At 39.6% G+C, this 15,515-nt stretch overlaps 1 pseudogene; it reads left to right on the top strand.

The window, feature by feature from the left end:
• The first annotated feature begins 265 nt into the window (after positions 1 to 265).
• On the top strand, positions 266 to 2,467 carry LOC111167843 (tRNA pseudouridine(38/39) synthase pseudogene; annotated as a pseudogene).
• Positions 2,468 to 15,515: the final 13,048 nt, after the last annotated feature.

The raw sequence follows: 15,515 nt of genomic DNA, 5'->3' as shown, positions 1-15,515 counted from the left end.
ATTGATAAACTGGACCTCATGAAAATTATGACTTTTGCTTTGTGAAACATGCTATAATGATGATGAAACATAAGCTACAGACTGGGAAAAAAATATAAATCACATTACCTGACAAAGGACTTGTATCTGAAACATATAAAGAGCTCTTGACATTCAACAGTGAAAAAATTTAAAAATCCAATTAGAAAATGGGCTATAGCAGTGGCCCACGATAAGCAGATGGGTCGGACCTGTATGACTCCTTTATTTCTGGGGTTATCATATCATTGCTAAAAATGACATAAACAGAAACCAGACCGAAAAACTCCTAATAAGAGTACAAGAACTGGAGAAGGAGATGCAATGGCTTAAAAAGGAACAGGCCAACAACAAGAATTCAAATATTAGAGAAAATTCTTCAGGAACTGGAAATGCTAAGTGTGCTCTTTTTTTTTTTTTTTTTTTTTTTTAAATTTCAGTGCTCATGTACAAAGACATGCAGGCCTAACATTAGTCTGTCTGGTCTGGACTAGGGATACCAAGGCTTTGCCAGTCAGGAGAACACAATACTACTGAACAGAAACTGAGGCTTAACCGAGACTAGACTAGGAGAAAACAGGCAGACCTCCAACCCTCACTGATGTGGGTGAACAAACAAAGACATTAAATGACTTTGGACAGGTGATTTCTCTTGACCTTTGTTTTTACTTTCCAAGGGGCAGGGGTTCAGAGGATTTTAATTTGAAAGGGGTCAACGATGCTGCTAAAGAGATTCATTATGCCCACATTTCCAATCAGGTGCTCCCTCCAGACTTCTCTCTACTGGCCTGGGCCCCTGTAGAACCCAGCTTCAGTGCTAGGTTCAGCTATCATGAGCAGACTTACTGCCATTTTCCCTTTGTGCTGATTTAGATATTGTAACCATGAATTATACAGCTCAGAAATATGACGACACATAAGATTTCAGGAACTTGTGTAAAATACATGTAGCCAACAGAGTGATTAATTTTCAGTGCACTACTCTCTCTGCTCAAGTACAGCTAGGAGTCCAGAGCCTGGGTGAGGGGAAAGGACAAGAACCTTTCTAGTTATGTCAATGTGAAGTGAGTGGCCAGGTGTTCCTTTATCGTCAAGTCCGCTGTACGATGGCTGTCTTTTTCTGATTGCCAAAGGAATGGAGAAGCCAGAGATTATTGATAAATCTGCTGAACATAGAGAAATATCCCCAGAAACCTCACTATGGTATGGCTGTAGAATTTTCTCTTGTCTTATATGACTTTAAGTTTGAAAATATCAACTGGATCTAGGATTGGGAGGTTCAGGAGTTCAGTGCTACCCACCACCGACAGCTATAGGCTAAATACACTGTTAAAACTTACGTGTTGTATAGTATACTAGAAGGACTGGACTCTGTTGCCATACCCTGTGGGAAAGGACCAAAAATGGATGGAGTGATAGAATAAAGAAAAGTTAATAACTCTGTCATAAGGCAGACCATTGCATTTGTAGTAGGAGTGGAAATGTACATTATAAGCCCCTAATAGATCATCCTAAATGTCAAGTATAGGAATCCTGATCCAGCATCTTGTAAGTAGGGGATGCATCGAGCATCCACGTTTATTTCATGAAGAGTAAACAAAAGCCTAAAGGGACTGTAATGACACACAGAGGAAGAAAATATTATATATAGAAGACAACAAAGAGCCTCTGTGTTTATACAGAAACTAAAACATCATTTAACCACAGAAAAACTCACCAGGGTCTAGGAGGCAACAACCAGCTAGTGGTAGGTGGGTGTAGAAAGGAAATAATATACATGCTATATATATAATTGCAAGAAGCCCTAGAAATTCAGATGATCAGCTCTTAACAAAAGCCCATAAGGTCATAGTAAGGAAGGTCTTGTTGCTTAAATAAGAAACAATTTGTTCTTTTATCCCTGTCATAAAAGATTGAGATTTTTAAAAAGCAGTCGTAAAATGGAGATGTATTTCTGTGCACCTGGAAACCTGTGCCTTGTGTTCAAATTCATGAAAGCCTGATTTTGCCAGTGTTAAAAAAAAAATAGCCTATAGACAAGAATAGAAATCTTAGTGAAGAGGATGGCAAATGAGCACATAAAAAGATGTTCAACATTTACCATCAGGGAATTGCAAATGAAAAGTTCAATGAGATATCACTATACATGAACCAGAATCACTTAAAACAGTTTTTTAAATGATAACAACAAATGCTGGTGAAAGTGCAAAAGACCTGGTGGGACTGTAAACTAGTATAGCCACTCTGGAGAGAAGTATGGAACTTTTTTACAAAACTGAATATGCCATTACCATATGACGCAGCAATTGTACTCGTGGGCATTTATCTCAGAGAAATGAAAACTTTAAGTTCATAGAAAAACTTATACAGGAACGATCATATCAGCCTAATTCGTAATAGTCAAAAAATAAGAACAACGAAAATGTCCTTCAGTAGATGAATGGTTAAACTGTGGTACATCCATACCATAGAATACTACTCACCAATAAAGAAAGCAAAAAAAAAAAATTGATACACACAACCACTTGAATATATCTCAAGGGATTTATGCTGAATGTAAAAAGCCAATCACAAAAGGTTATATGTTGAATGATTCTATTTATTTAACATTCTAATGGCAGCATTATGGACATGAAGAACAAATTACTGATTCCAGGGGTCATGGAGAGAGGGAGATAGTTGTGATTATAAATAAGTAGAATGACAGATCCTTGTGATGGAAACTTTCTGTATCTTGACTGTAGTGGTGATAATCACAGGAAACTACACAGGTGATAAAATTGGATAGAACCATACACACAAGCACACAGACTTGTGCATGTAAAACTGAATATGGTAAACGGATCAAAACAATTTCAGTTTCCTGATTGTGATATCGTCCTATAGATATGCAAGATGTTACCACGGCCAGAAACTAGGTTAAGGGTATAAGGTATCTTTCTATTTCTTATGACTGCACATGGCTTGACAATGATCTTGATTTTTAAATAAAATTAAAGCAAGTTTGTGGCATCATTTAAATGCTGCTAAACTCTCAACAAAATGACAATCATAATATTAAAAAGAAATGTAATATTGATGTACACAAGAACATTGACTCTCTATGCTGAGTAACAGAAGCTGGATAAAAATGAGTACATACTGATTCCATTTATATAAAATGCTAGAACATGTAATCTATGGAGACAGCAAGCAAATCAGTGGTTATCTGAGGATGGGGGTGCAGAGAGGGACAAGAGGAAGCAATTGTCAGGGGGTAAGGGGAGACTTATGGGGGTGACGGGTATTTTCACACTTATAATTGTGGTAATGGTTTAACAAGTATACACATATGACCAAACTCATTCAGCGGTCACTTTAAGCATGTGCAATTTATTATATGTCAATTATACTTCAATAAAACCACTTAAAAGGATAGTCTCTTCAGAGAAAAAACAACAACAACTTTGGAAGGAATAGAGATAAAAGATATTTGGAGGGGAGATTATGTTGTTTTAGAATTCTTTGTAGACAGTTGCCTGTACTGAAAGCAGACAGCTCTTACTTCCCTGCCCTTGGGAAGCCACTGCTCCACCTTACGTTTCTTTAGAAAGTGGGCTGATCAGTGTTGAGTTTGTGGCTTCCATTCACCACTATTTTAGTCCTCAGGGTGCTTTCGATAACTTTTAGTAGGGTGAGAGTTTTGGCCCTCTGGAGGACCTTTAGTCGCTGGCATCGTAGGGTGAGATGTAGCAAACACTTCTATGACGTAGGTGGCCTGGAAGTGATTTGTCTATTTCTTGGGATGATACTGCCATCTACACAGCTCAGACCACATAGGTTCTGGCAATGTACACTTTGTCATGCCCCTCGTCCGGCCCCCTACCCCAAAGACAGAAACGCCAGGCCCCTTTCCACCTTGCCTGTGGGTTCAAGTGTTAAGTAGGAAATTTATCTTCAGCACTCAGTCCTGACCCATTCCTTATCCCCACTGTCTGGTTAACTGTGATTCTGCCAGTGTCCCCCCCAACCTTGCAGGACTCAATGTCCCTCCCTCCTCACACACCTGCCTCTTCCCTTCCTTCCCTGCTCCCACCATGAGAGAACTCGCAGAAACACACAGAAATTTTCACAAGTTGATTTTTATTTAATTAGCATCCGTGTACCCTGATGCTGTAAAATTCCATGTCTACACAGTTGGCCATTTCTCAGACCTCAGACTTGGCAGATATTTCTGAGGTCTCTGGCCTCCCCCTGAACTTTACTGGCTCACCAGCTCTTCGCTTGGAGGGGTGTTGCTGCACAGCACTTGGTTCTGCACGGCCTCTTGGTTCTGCCCGGCCTCTTGGTTCTGCACGGCCTCTTGGTTCTGCTCGACCTCTTGGTTCTGCTCTGCATTATTTTGATTTTGATTCAGTGTCTCATCCAGCCCGTGAGAACAGCTGGAGAGTGTTTGTCCTGTAGCTTTCTTATGCTGTCTTGTAGGGTTGACAGCTTTCTCAGAGGCTTTTTTATTCAGACTCCTTTGAAGGGGTTTCCTTACGGTCCTGGCTGTCTTCAGCACCTGGAAGGACAACAGAGTGAGGTCAAAGGGACATTGGATTAGGGAGAAGAAGATGGGCTATTGTTGGAAAGGGAGACTTCATGAGAAGGGGTCAGGGCTGAGGAGGGGGTTTGTGCCAGGCAGGGAGAGGGTAGGATTCTTGGGGGAGAGGGAATCCATGAAGAAAACAGCTTGGGTAGGGTCATCTTACGTTGCCACCACGTCTAGGTCTGAGGTTATAGGGAGCCTCATTCATCCTCCTCCGTTTGGTTCTTGAGGGTTTTCGATCCATATCAGTATTGGACTCTAGTAGTCTCCTGCACACCTCAGCTGTATTGAAGCCTACCAGTGGTCTACTCCAGGCCTCTGACCACGCTATATATACAGCTCCCCAGGACGATGAAGGGGCCGTACCCTTAGCCAATGGTGGCTGAGGAGGGACTTAGCCATCACAAAGCAGCCCTTGTGACACGTCTGTTGATGTAGCTCAGACGTTTCCAAGAACCATTCCTGACACCTGGGGCGGGGTGGGGGGGATGATGATGAGGCCAGGATGGCTCAGTTAGAGAGGAGAGTCTTCCCAAGCCGAACTGCCACCCCTCCTCATATCCCTATGTTCAATTGTGGTGGTGCACATGGTAGAGAACAAACCTTTCCTCCAAGCTATTCTCCAAGGCCACCCCTACTCAGTGGTTCATTCTGAGATCTCCCACCCTTAATTATCAGCTAGTGTTTTGGATATCTTACTTAAAATCCCTCCAAAAGCTATATGGCCGAATTTAAATGTTGGTGGAGATATGAATCATCTTACAAACTAACAAAAAGACAGCTCCCATGAATAAACATCTCCCTACCTAGAGCATCTGGCATTAAAGCCTGCTGATTTTGATTAGATTATCTTCTGCCAGCTCTGCAACTTAAAGGCAGGGATTAGAATTAACTGCCCACTCATGAAGGTTGCTTTTATTTTTTCTTTTATTCTATTCTTGGACTCTGGCCATATTGTCATCATTGAGTTTGACAAGGTTCTTTCTCCTACATTTTTTCTATCTTTCTTTCATCCTAGAGTCCAACACTCATTTCCTTCCCACAATTAGGCACCTACTCGGATGTGTTTGAATCATGCCCTCGTATATGTTTGTACTCTTGCGAAACATATAGCCTTATGAAACGTGCGTGTGTGTGTGTGTGTGTGTGTGTGTGTGTGTGTGTGAATATGGTGCATTGTGCCATAGACCTCGTTCTGTTTCTTACCTTATGCTTTTAAGTTCAACTTATGTAGCTATATGTATCTCTAGCTAATTGTTTCTAATGCTGCATCATATTCCATTAGAACGAATATCCCAAGTATAACTTGTCCATTCCTTCCTCTTTTGAGGGACATCTATGTTGGCTCTCCACTCCACTGCCAGAAACATTGCTATGAGGAGCATTCTCATTCATGTCTCCCTATGGACTTCTGCATATATTTTTCTGTAATATACGCTCAGGAATAGAATTTCTAGGTCATAGATATCCTTAGTCCGTTTGAGCTGCTAGGACAGAATACCATAGACTGGTGGCTTAAACAACAAACATTTACTTCTCACAGTTCTGGTGGCTGAAAGGCCAAGATTAGGATGCCAGCATGGTTGGGTTCTGGTGAGGGCCCTCTTCCTGCTTGTGTCCTCACATGGCCTAGCTCAGTGTGTACACACAAAGAGAGAGACAGCTATCTCCTGTGTCCTCCTCTTTTTCTAAGGGCATTAATGCCATCATAAGGCCCCCATCCTCATGACCTAATCCAACTTTAATTTTCTCCCAAAAGCCCCACCTCCAAATACCATCACATCTAGAGGACTAGAGTTTCAGCATATGGATTTTGGAGGGACACAAACATTGTCTATAAGCAATATTTTTTTCTAAATATTGCCAGGTTGCTCTCCAGAGTGACAGTACCAGTCTGTTTTCCCAATAGAATTATATTATTACTTGTTTCCCTGCATACTCATCAATACACAGTGTGGAAGCAACTTCTGATATGACTCCCAATAATCCCAGCCTCCCGATGTTCACATGCTTGTGTAATCCACTCTCCTTGAGTGTGGGCTGTACCTAGTGTCCTGCTTCTAATGAGTTGAATCAATAGAAGCCAGCAAAAGTCATAGGATGTGATTAACATGATTAAGTTTCCTCTTGCTAGAACTTTGTTGCTGACAGTCTCTCTTGCCCCCTTGTTTTCTCATTCTGATGAAAGCATATTGTGTGGTGCTCAGCGAAGAGACTCACATATCAAGGAACAGCTCCTGAGGACCTGAGCTTTTTAGTGCAACGACCCACAAGGAGCTGCGTGCTACCAACACCCAATTAGGGAAGCAGATTCTTCCCAACTGAGACTTGAGGTGAGGTAGCCTTATAAGACATGCAGAGCCAGAGGACTAGCTAAGCTGCACCCATATTCTTGATCCATAGAAACTCTGAGATAATAGATTCTGTTGTTTCAAGCCACTAAGTTTTGGGGTAATGTTTTACACAGCAAGTGATAACAAAGACACTTAGTATTACCCGACTTTTAATTTTAAAAAACTCTGATTGGTAAATAGTGTAATCTCCTTTCACTTCTATGATTACTAGTGATTCAGCTATTTAGATTTTCTATTCTTTAAATTGTTTTTTGGTTAATAATGTTTCTCATTCTATCGGATTTCTTCTCTTTTTCATGTTGGTTTTACCATTCCTTTGTATTTTATGGATACTAATTCTTTGTTAGCGAACTTTGATATGCTTTGGATAAATATCAAGGATTTATGTTCAATACTTGTGTTGTCCTCCACATAGAGTTACTGCACCATGTGGTATGTGGTGATATCTTTATCATATACCTTTTATTTTGAAGGGGTATTATTTCATTGGTCATGGCCTCTAGTACTAGGTTGAATGTAGAGACAATATCAGACATGGATATCCTGAAATTTATGTGCCTAATGTGTTATAGTAATTAGGAGAAGGTTTTCTGGGTTTTATTTTGTTTTATTTGCTACAGGGACTACATCATGTTAAAGAAGTTTCCTGCTATTCTTAGGTTCTGGAAAGCACTTTGTAAAAAATCACGTGCCTTTACCAAATGCTTTTGATCTCCCCATTGAGATGATTATTTAAATTGAATGTTTTCCTTATCTTCTTAGGGTGGGGGATCACACAGACATATTTTCCTATCTTAAATCAGTCTTCTATTCCTAAGACAAATCTTACTTGATTATGATGCATTATCCTATTATCATATATTATTTTACAGTTTTGTATCTATGTTCATAAGGGAGATAGCCTTTAAATTTCATTGTATGATCTGTTCTATCTCAGCTATGAAACCAAGGTTATACGAGCCTTATAAGACGGGTTGGTAAGGTTTCTCTCATTTTTTATATTCTGAAACAGCTTGTGTGAGAGGTGGAATTATCTGTTCCTTGAACATTTTGTACAATATATCTCTAAAGCTATATAGATCTAGGGCTTTCCTGTATGTGGAGCAGTGGACAAGGGTGAGTCTGATGACTGTTTTATTTCTGTAATAGTTACAGGCATTTGGATTTGTGAGATGGGCTAATTAATAATACCCATTTCTTCCCTTTCCGAGTTTGGAACCTATTGGTAGATACGTATGCATCAGAGAGACGTAGATAAAGCTGACTGCAAGTTGTGACTTTAGATCTCTGGCCAAGCAGACTTGCTAATAATTCACCCCTGAATTTGCTCCACTCCTTACTACATGGCAGATGAGAATTCATCATTCAGCTGGTAGGTTGATCCTGTGAAAAGTGAGTGGATCAGAAGGGGCTGGGTGAAGCATGCCCCACTGCTTCTTACAATTTTACCAAAGAAATCCCTGTCTCTTCCTGGCGAGAAGTGAGTGAGGCTAAATGTGTTTAAAAGTTAGACCAGAGAGAATTCCCTGGTGGTCCAGTGGTTAGGACTCCATGCTTCCACTGCAGGGGGCACGGGTTCAATCCCTGGTTGGGGAACTAAGATCCTACATGCCACACAGCGCTGCCAAAAATAAAGTAAAATAAAATAAAAAGTTACACTAGAACAAGTAAGAGTCTCCCAAACAATTGGCCTTTTCAGGTTTTTCTCTGCAAAATTTAGCCATTTATATTATTTCCCCCAGGAGTATGCTCATTCTTCTTGGGCTTCAAGCTTATCGGCATACAGTAATTCATAATATTATTTCGTTACTTTTTAAATTGCTATAGTATTTTTACTTTTCTCATTCATATTTTGCTTTAGTCTTGGCTCTTTTTTTCCTGATGTCTCCCATGGTTTATCTTGTGAATCTTTTAAAGTAATCATTTCTTGATTTTATAATTATTCTTTATTTTTGGTCTGTATTTCCTCATTTGTTTATTTATATCTATTTCCTCCTTTATGGTTTCTTTCACATTTAGTCTGTTGCCCTTCATTCTAGCTTGTTAAATTGAACACAAGGCTTATTTGTCTTCACTATACTTTTTTGAATTCTGATAAACGTATTTAGAGCAGCAATTTTCTCACAGAGTTCTGTGTTAGCTACAAGTCACAAATCTTCTACTGCTAATTCATGTTAGGAGTATCTCATTTTTATTATTTCTCCTTTAATCCAAGGATTATTAGGTAGTGTGATTTCCGTTTCTAAGCATGTTAGGTGTTTAAGCTATCCTTTAAAAGACCTAATTTTATTATAGTCAAACAACACAGTCTGTAGGATATTAACTCATTAAAGTTTTCTGAGACTTTCTTTGTAAACTTGTACATGGTAAACTTTTGAGACTATTCCTTGAGTGCTTGAAAATAATGTGTATCCTCTACTTGTGGAGGGTAAGTTTTCTCTATACCAGTTTGTACTTACTAATTCTATTATTCAGATCCTCTATCTTTGCTTTTTCTCTCCTTCTCTTTTGGTTTCTTGTTGCCTGGCATAATGATTTCCATCTCTTCCCCTTCACCCACCATAATTCTGATGAGGACCACACTTGGTCAGCAGTCAGTACCTCCTCCACTGACTAATCTAGTTGGACAGTTGCCTGAGCCTAAAAACTTTTCCAGGTGTCCATCTGATGGCCCTAGGCTGAACCTTCACTGCAAAGTCCCGGAACATCTGCAAGAATTAGAAAAATGTATAGGTCTCTGGACCCCTAGTGAGTGGAGGGGAAATCCCCCTACATTTGTACTTGTGGGGAGTAGAACTGAAACATTTGAGATTTCCCCCAGCTCGGAAATTTTTAATCACAGTTGATTTTGATCTTTCACACCTTTACTTTTATTATTATAATGTGAGGTTTTAGTGAACAGAAAGTGGGAGGCTTTGCTCTCTATTCAGGCAGTGGACATGTAACAAGGGCTCAGTAAATGCTTGGATGAGTGAGTGAATGATCACATGAATAAACAAATAGGCACCCGTGAGAATACTGCTCCTGGGAAGCACTAAATGTCAACTTTCACATCATCATCTATGATTATTGTGTTGAATAATCCTCATTTTGTTTAAATAAGCATTTCATTAAGACTAATACATATTTATACATGCCAGTCAGCCATTGGTGTTTCTCTCCTCTGATGTCCTTATTCATGTCCCTTTCCTTGGGCCTCTTTGTCCTTAATTTCTCTATCTGTGTAAAGTAATTACTCTTTAATTGTGTGAAGGTCATACTGTATTATGTAAAGTTACCTTTTGTTTGTCAAATGTATCTGTCTAAAATGGTACCCAGATTCCCATTTGTCTTTTGAGAAATGTGTTCATCATCTTTCTGGCATATAGACATCCTTAATTTTTTTCTAGTAAGCTATATTTTTTTCTTTATGGCTTATAGTTGATATGGTTTTTTAAACATATTATTGTTTGGAGCAAGTATTAGAGATTTGAAGACACTGAGGCTTATTGTTCTCTTTTGTAAAATCTTTAGCAAGCTCTTCTGGTATTTCTGATATCTTTAAGTACTTTTTGTCTTATATACATGTCTTTTATGACATTTTTCACAAGTTTTAATAGTTTATTGTTAGTGTCTGTCTTTCATGCTAAAAATAGGTAGGGAAATGACATTTCTACAACCACCATAATGCATATATGAAAGCACAGCTAATTGATGGTGCCATAATTTTCTGCTGCAGCCTCAGAATCCACTTAAAAACAGCAAAAACCTTAAAACAAAGGAGGAATATTTTTAAATGTTTAAATGTTGATCTTTACCTAACTCAGTATTTACAATTAGGTCTTTCTGGAACCTGAACTAACTTTTCAAACCCGGAAGAACTTCTAATAGTAAAATATTAATGAGTAAAATATCCTTTTTGCATGGAGTACCAAGAAATAGTCAATATAGGACTGGACTGTCAGTAATGACCTGATTAATATTTCTTATTACTGGTAAAAAAAAAAAAATATATATATATATATATACGCTCTCTCCCTGATAAAGCAATTTCAGGATATGAGAAATCTATCTTTCTAAATATAAATCCAAGGCTGACAAAGAGAAAAACAAATACTGTATGCTATCTCATATATACGGAATCTAAAAAAAAAAATAATGTTTCTGAAGAACGTAGGGGCGTGATCAGAGTAAAGGCGCAGATGTAGAGGATGGACTTGAAGACATGGGAAAGGGGAAGGGTAAGCTGGGATGAAGTAAGAGAGTGGCGTTTACATATATACACTACCAAATGTAAAATAGATAGCTAGTGGGAAGCAACTGCATAGGGAGACCAGCTAGGTGCTTCGTGACCACCTAGAGGGGTGGGATAGGGAGGGTGGGAGGGAGATGCAAGAGGGAGGGGATATGGGGATATATGTATACGGATAGCTGATTCACTTTGTTATACAGCAGAAACTAACACAACAATGTAAAGCAATTATACTCCAATAAAGATGTTAAAAAATATATATTTAAAAAAAATCAAATGTTTTCTGTAATATTGTACTTCCACATTTTATCTTATTTGCATCACAGTTAAATCATTTGGGGTTTGTACTGATGGGCCAGATCGTCAGAGCTTTGCCTTTCCATTATAAACAGCCTTTAGAATGAAATCTCCTTTATTATATTTTTAATAAGGACCAAATGAGATTTATAGAATACATTTAATAATTTTATATTTGGGTCGGTTATTCTGCTTTTCTTTCCTTTTTTTGAAATTTAATATGTGAAAATTGGTAGTTTATAATCTTAAAGAAATCGATTAGACTGCATTTTTCAAACCTGTTATCTTAGAGTGGCTTATAGTAATCCTTCACTTTAAAATCTCTTTTATGGGTATTTAATATGTTGGGATATTTTACATTCTTGCTTGAGTTCTTTCTTGATGGCAATTACTGAAAAAAACAACTATATATATATAGTCCCTGTGATTTAGGGGCCAGAAAACCAGTGTCCATGTGGGGGTAAATATAGACCACAGCTGCTTATTTTTACAAATAAAACTTTGTTGGAACATAGCTGTACACATTTACTTACATAGTGTCTGTGGCTGCTTTTGTGCCAACACAACAGAAACCTATATAGCCTACAAAGCCTAAAGTATTTACTACCTGACCCCTTACAGAAAATGTTTACTGACCCAGTATTTTATAGATCAGAACAGTGAATCTCAGAGAAGTCCAGTAACCTGCCCAAATTCACACTAATGTGTAACTGACAGAGCTGAGACTTAGATCCAGTCTCCCAGATTCTAGGACCCCTGCTTGTAATGTATATATCATAATTCCTCATTATCTTATTGGGCTATTATTACTCTCCTATTCTCACCAGTGGTCACAGCTTTTATCTTTTCCCCCCCCAAATATTGGATATTTCATTTTATTTTCACTTTTTATAAGTCAAATCTCCAGTCAACACAACTGGTAATTTGCAAACCTGCGCAACTTTTAGTTAGTTGCCACATGAAGTCTTAACAAAAATCTTCTAGATTTACCATAAAAAAGGAGCCTGCTAAGAAGATTGGCAATAGCAGAAACCAGAGTATATGAAGGCTCTGTCATACATGCATTTTTAAGATACGGCATTACCTAGAGTTTTTTTTAATATGTATTTATAGCTGGAGTTTTAATGAAGTGTACAGTAGGAAAATAAATGAACACATAAAATGCTGTTAGAGAAATTTGAATCTCCCATTGAAAAATCGATTCCATTTTACAAAAACTAGCTCTTCCCACAAGACATTGTGGTTTACAGAGGCTAAATTTAAAAATCTGCCGTCTATATCCATAAATCTATGTATCTATCCCGTGGTATATATGCATCTTGGCATGGATGTCCATGGAGTGATCTGAAGAGTAAATGAGCTGCATAATCATGTGCATAGTGTGTTCTAACGTTTATAGGAAAATAAAATAAACACCCCATACAGGGCATTATAGTGGAAGTTCTCTCCCTCCCCCGCCGACCCCCACCTTCCTCTCCCTCTCCCTCTTTCTCCTTTCCTCCCTCTTTCTCTCTCTCTTTCTTTGTATATGACAAATATGCTTCAATGAAACCCATGAGGTAGATACTGGGGGTTAAAATGGGATGTAAAGAGAAAATTATGTAGTGGGAGATTATTAAATGTTGCATTATATGCAACATTTAAGGGTATAAGGTATCTTTCTATTTCTTATGACTGCACATGGCTTGACAATGATCTTGATTTTTAAATAAAATTAAAGCAAGTTTGTGGCATCATTTAAATGCTGCTAAACTCTCAACAAAATGACAATCATAATATTAAAAAGAAATGTAATATTGATGTACACAAGAACATTGACTCTCTATGCTGAGTAACAGAAGCTGGATAAAAATGAGTACATACTGATTCCATTTATATAAAATGCTAGAACATGTAATCTATGGAGACAGCAAGCAAATCAGTGGTTATCTGAGGATGGGGGTGCAGAGAGGGACAAGAGGAAGCAATTGTCAGGGGGTAAGGGGAGACTTATGGGGGTGACGGGTATTTTCACACTTATAATTGTGGTAATGGTTTAACAAGTATACACATATGACCAAACTCATTCAGCGGTCACTTTAAGCATGTGCAATTTATTATATGTCAATTATACTTCAATAAAACCACTTAAAAGGATAGTCTCTTCAGAGAAAAAACAACAACAACTTTGGAAGGAATAGAGATAAAAGATATTTGGAGGGGAGATTATGTTGTTTTAGAATTCTTTGTAGACAGTTGCCTGTACTGAAAGCAGACAGCTCTTACTTCCCTGCCCTTGGGAAGCCACTGCTCCACCTTACGTTTCTTTAGAAAGTGGGCTGATCAGTGTTGAGTTTGTGGCTTCCATTCACCACTATTTTAGTCCTCAGGGTGCTTTCGATAACTTTTAGTAGGGTGAGAGTTTTGGCCCTCTGGAGGACCTTTAGTCGCTGGCATCGTAGGGTGAGATGTAGCAAACACTTCTATGACGTAGGTGGCCTGGAAGTGATTTGTCTATTTCTTGGGATGATACTGCCATCTACACAGCTCAGACCACATAGGTTCTGGCAATGTACACTTTGTCATGCCCCTCGTCCGGCCCCCTACCCCAAAGACAGAAACGCCAGGCCCCTTTCCACCTTGCCTGTGGGTTCAAGTGTTAAGTAGGAAATTTATCTTCAGCACTCAGTCCTGACCCATTCCTTATCCCCACTGTCTGGTTAACTGTGATTCTGCCAGTGTCCCCCCCAACCTTGCAGGACTCAATGTCCCTCCCTCCTCACACACCTGCCTCTTCCCTTCCTTCCCTGCTCCCACCATGAGAGAACTCGCAGAAACACACAGAAATTTTCACAAGTTGATTTTTATTTAATTAGCATCCGTGTACCCTGATGCTGTAAAATTCCATGTCTACACAGTTGGCCATTTCTCAGACCTCAGACTTGGCAGATATTTCTGAGGTCTCTGGCCTCCCCCTGAACTTTACTGGCTCACCAGCTCTTCGCTTGGAGGGGTGTTGCTGCACAGCACTTGGTTCTGCACGGCCTCTTGGTTCTGCCCGGCCTCTTGGTTCTGCACGGCCTCTTGGTTCTGCTCGACCTCTTGGTTCTGCTCTGCATTATTTTGATTTTGATTCAGTGTCTCATCCAGCCCGTGAGAACAGCTGGAGAGTGTTTGTCCTGTAGCTTTCTTATGCTGTCTTGTAGGGTTGACAGCTTTCTCAGAGGCTTTTTTATTCAGACTCCTTTGAAGGGGTTTCCTTACGGTCCTGGCTGTCTTCAGCACCTGGAAGGACAACAGAGTGAGGTCAAAGGGACATTGGATTAGGGAGAAGAAGATGGGCTATTGTTGGAAAGGGAGACTTCATGAGAAGGGGTCAGGGCTGAGGAGGGGGTTTGTGCCAGGCAGGGAGAGGGTAGGATTCTTGGGGGAGAGGGAATCCATGAAGAAAACAGCTTGGGTAGGGTCATCTTACGTTGCCACCACGTCTAGGTCTGAGGTTATAGGGAGCCTCATTCATCCTCCTCCGTTTGGTTCTTGAGGGTTTTCGATCCGTATCAGTATTGGACTCTAGTAGTCTCCTGCACACCTCAGCTGTATTGAAGCCTACCAGTGGTCTACTCCAGGCCTCTGACCACGCTATATATACAGCTCCCCAGGACGATGAAGGGGCCATACCCTTAGCCAATGGTGGCTGAGGAGGGACTTAGCCATCACAAAGCAGCCCTTGTGACACGTCTGTTGATGTAGCTCAGACGTTTCCAAGAACCATTCCTGACACCTGGGGCGGGGTGGGGGGGATGATGATGAGGCCAGGATGGCTCAGTTAGAGAGGAGAGTCTTCCCAAGCCGAACTGCCACCCCTCCTCATATCCCTATGTTCAATTGTGGTGGTGCACATGGTAGAGAACAAACCTTTCCTCCAAGCTATTCTCCAAGGCCACCCCTACTCAGTGGTTCATTCTGAGATCTCCCACCCTTAATTATCAGCTAGTGTTTTGGATATCTTACTTAAAATCCCTCCAAAAGCTATATGGCCGAATTTAAATGTTGGTGGAGATATGAA

Source organism: Delphinapterus leucas, chromosome X (assembly GCF_059928025.1).
Source record: "Delphinapterus leucas isolate spDelLeu-1000000601 "Yukka" chromosome X, BTC_Dleu_Yukka2, whole genome shotgun sequence".
Lineage (NCBI taxonomy): Eukaryota > Metazoa > Chordata > Mammalia > Artiodactyla > Monodontidae > Delphinapterus > Delphinapterus leucas.
This window is presented reverse-complemented; position numbering and strand designations above follow the sequence as displayed.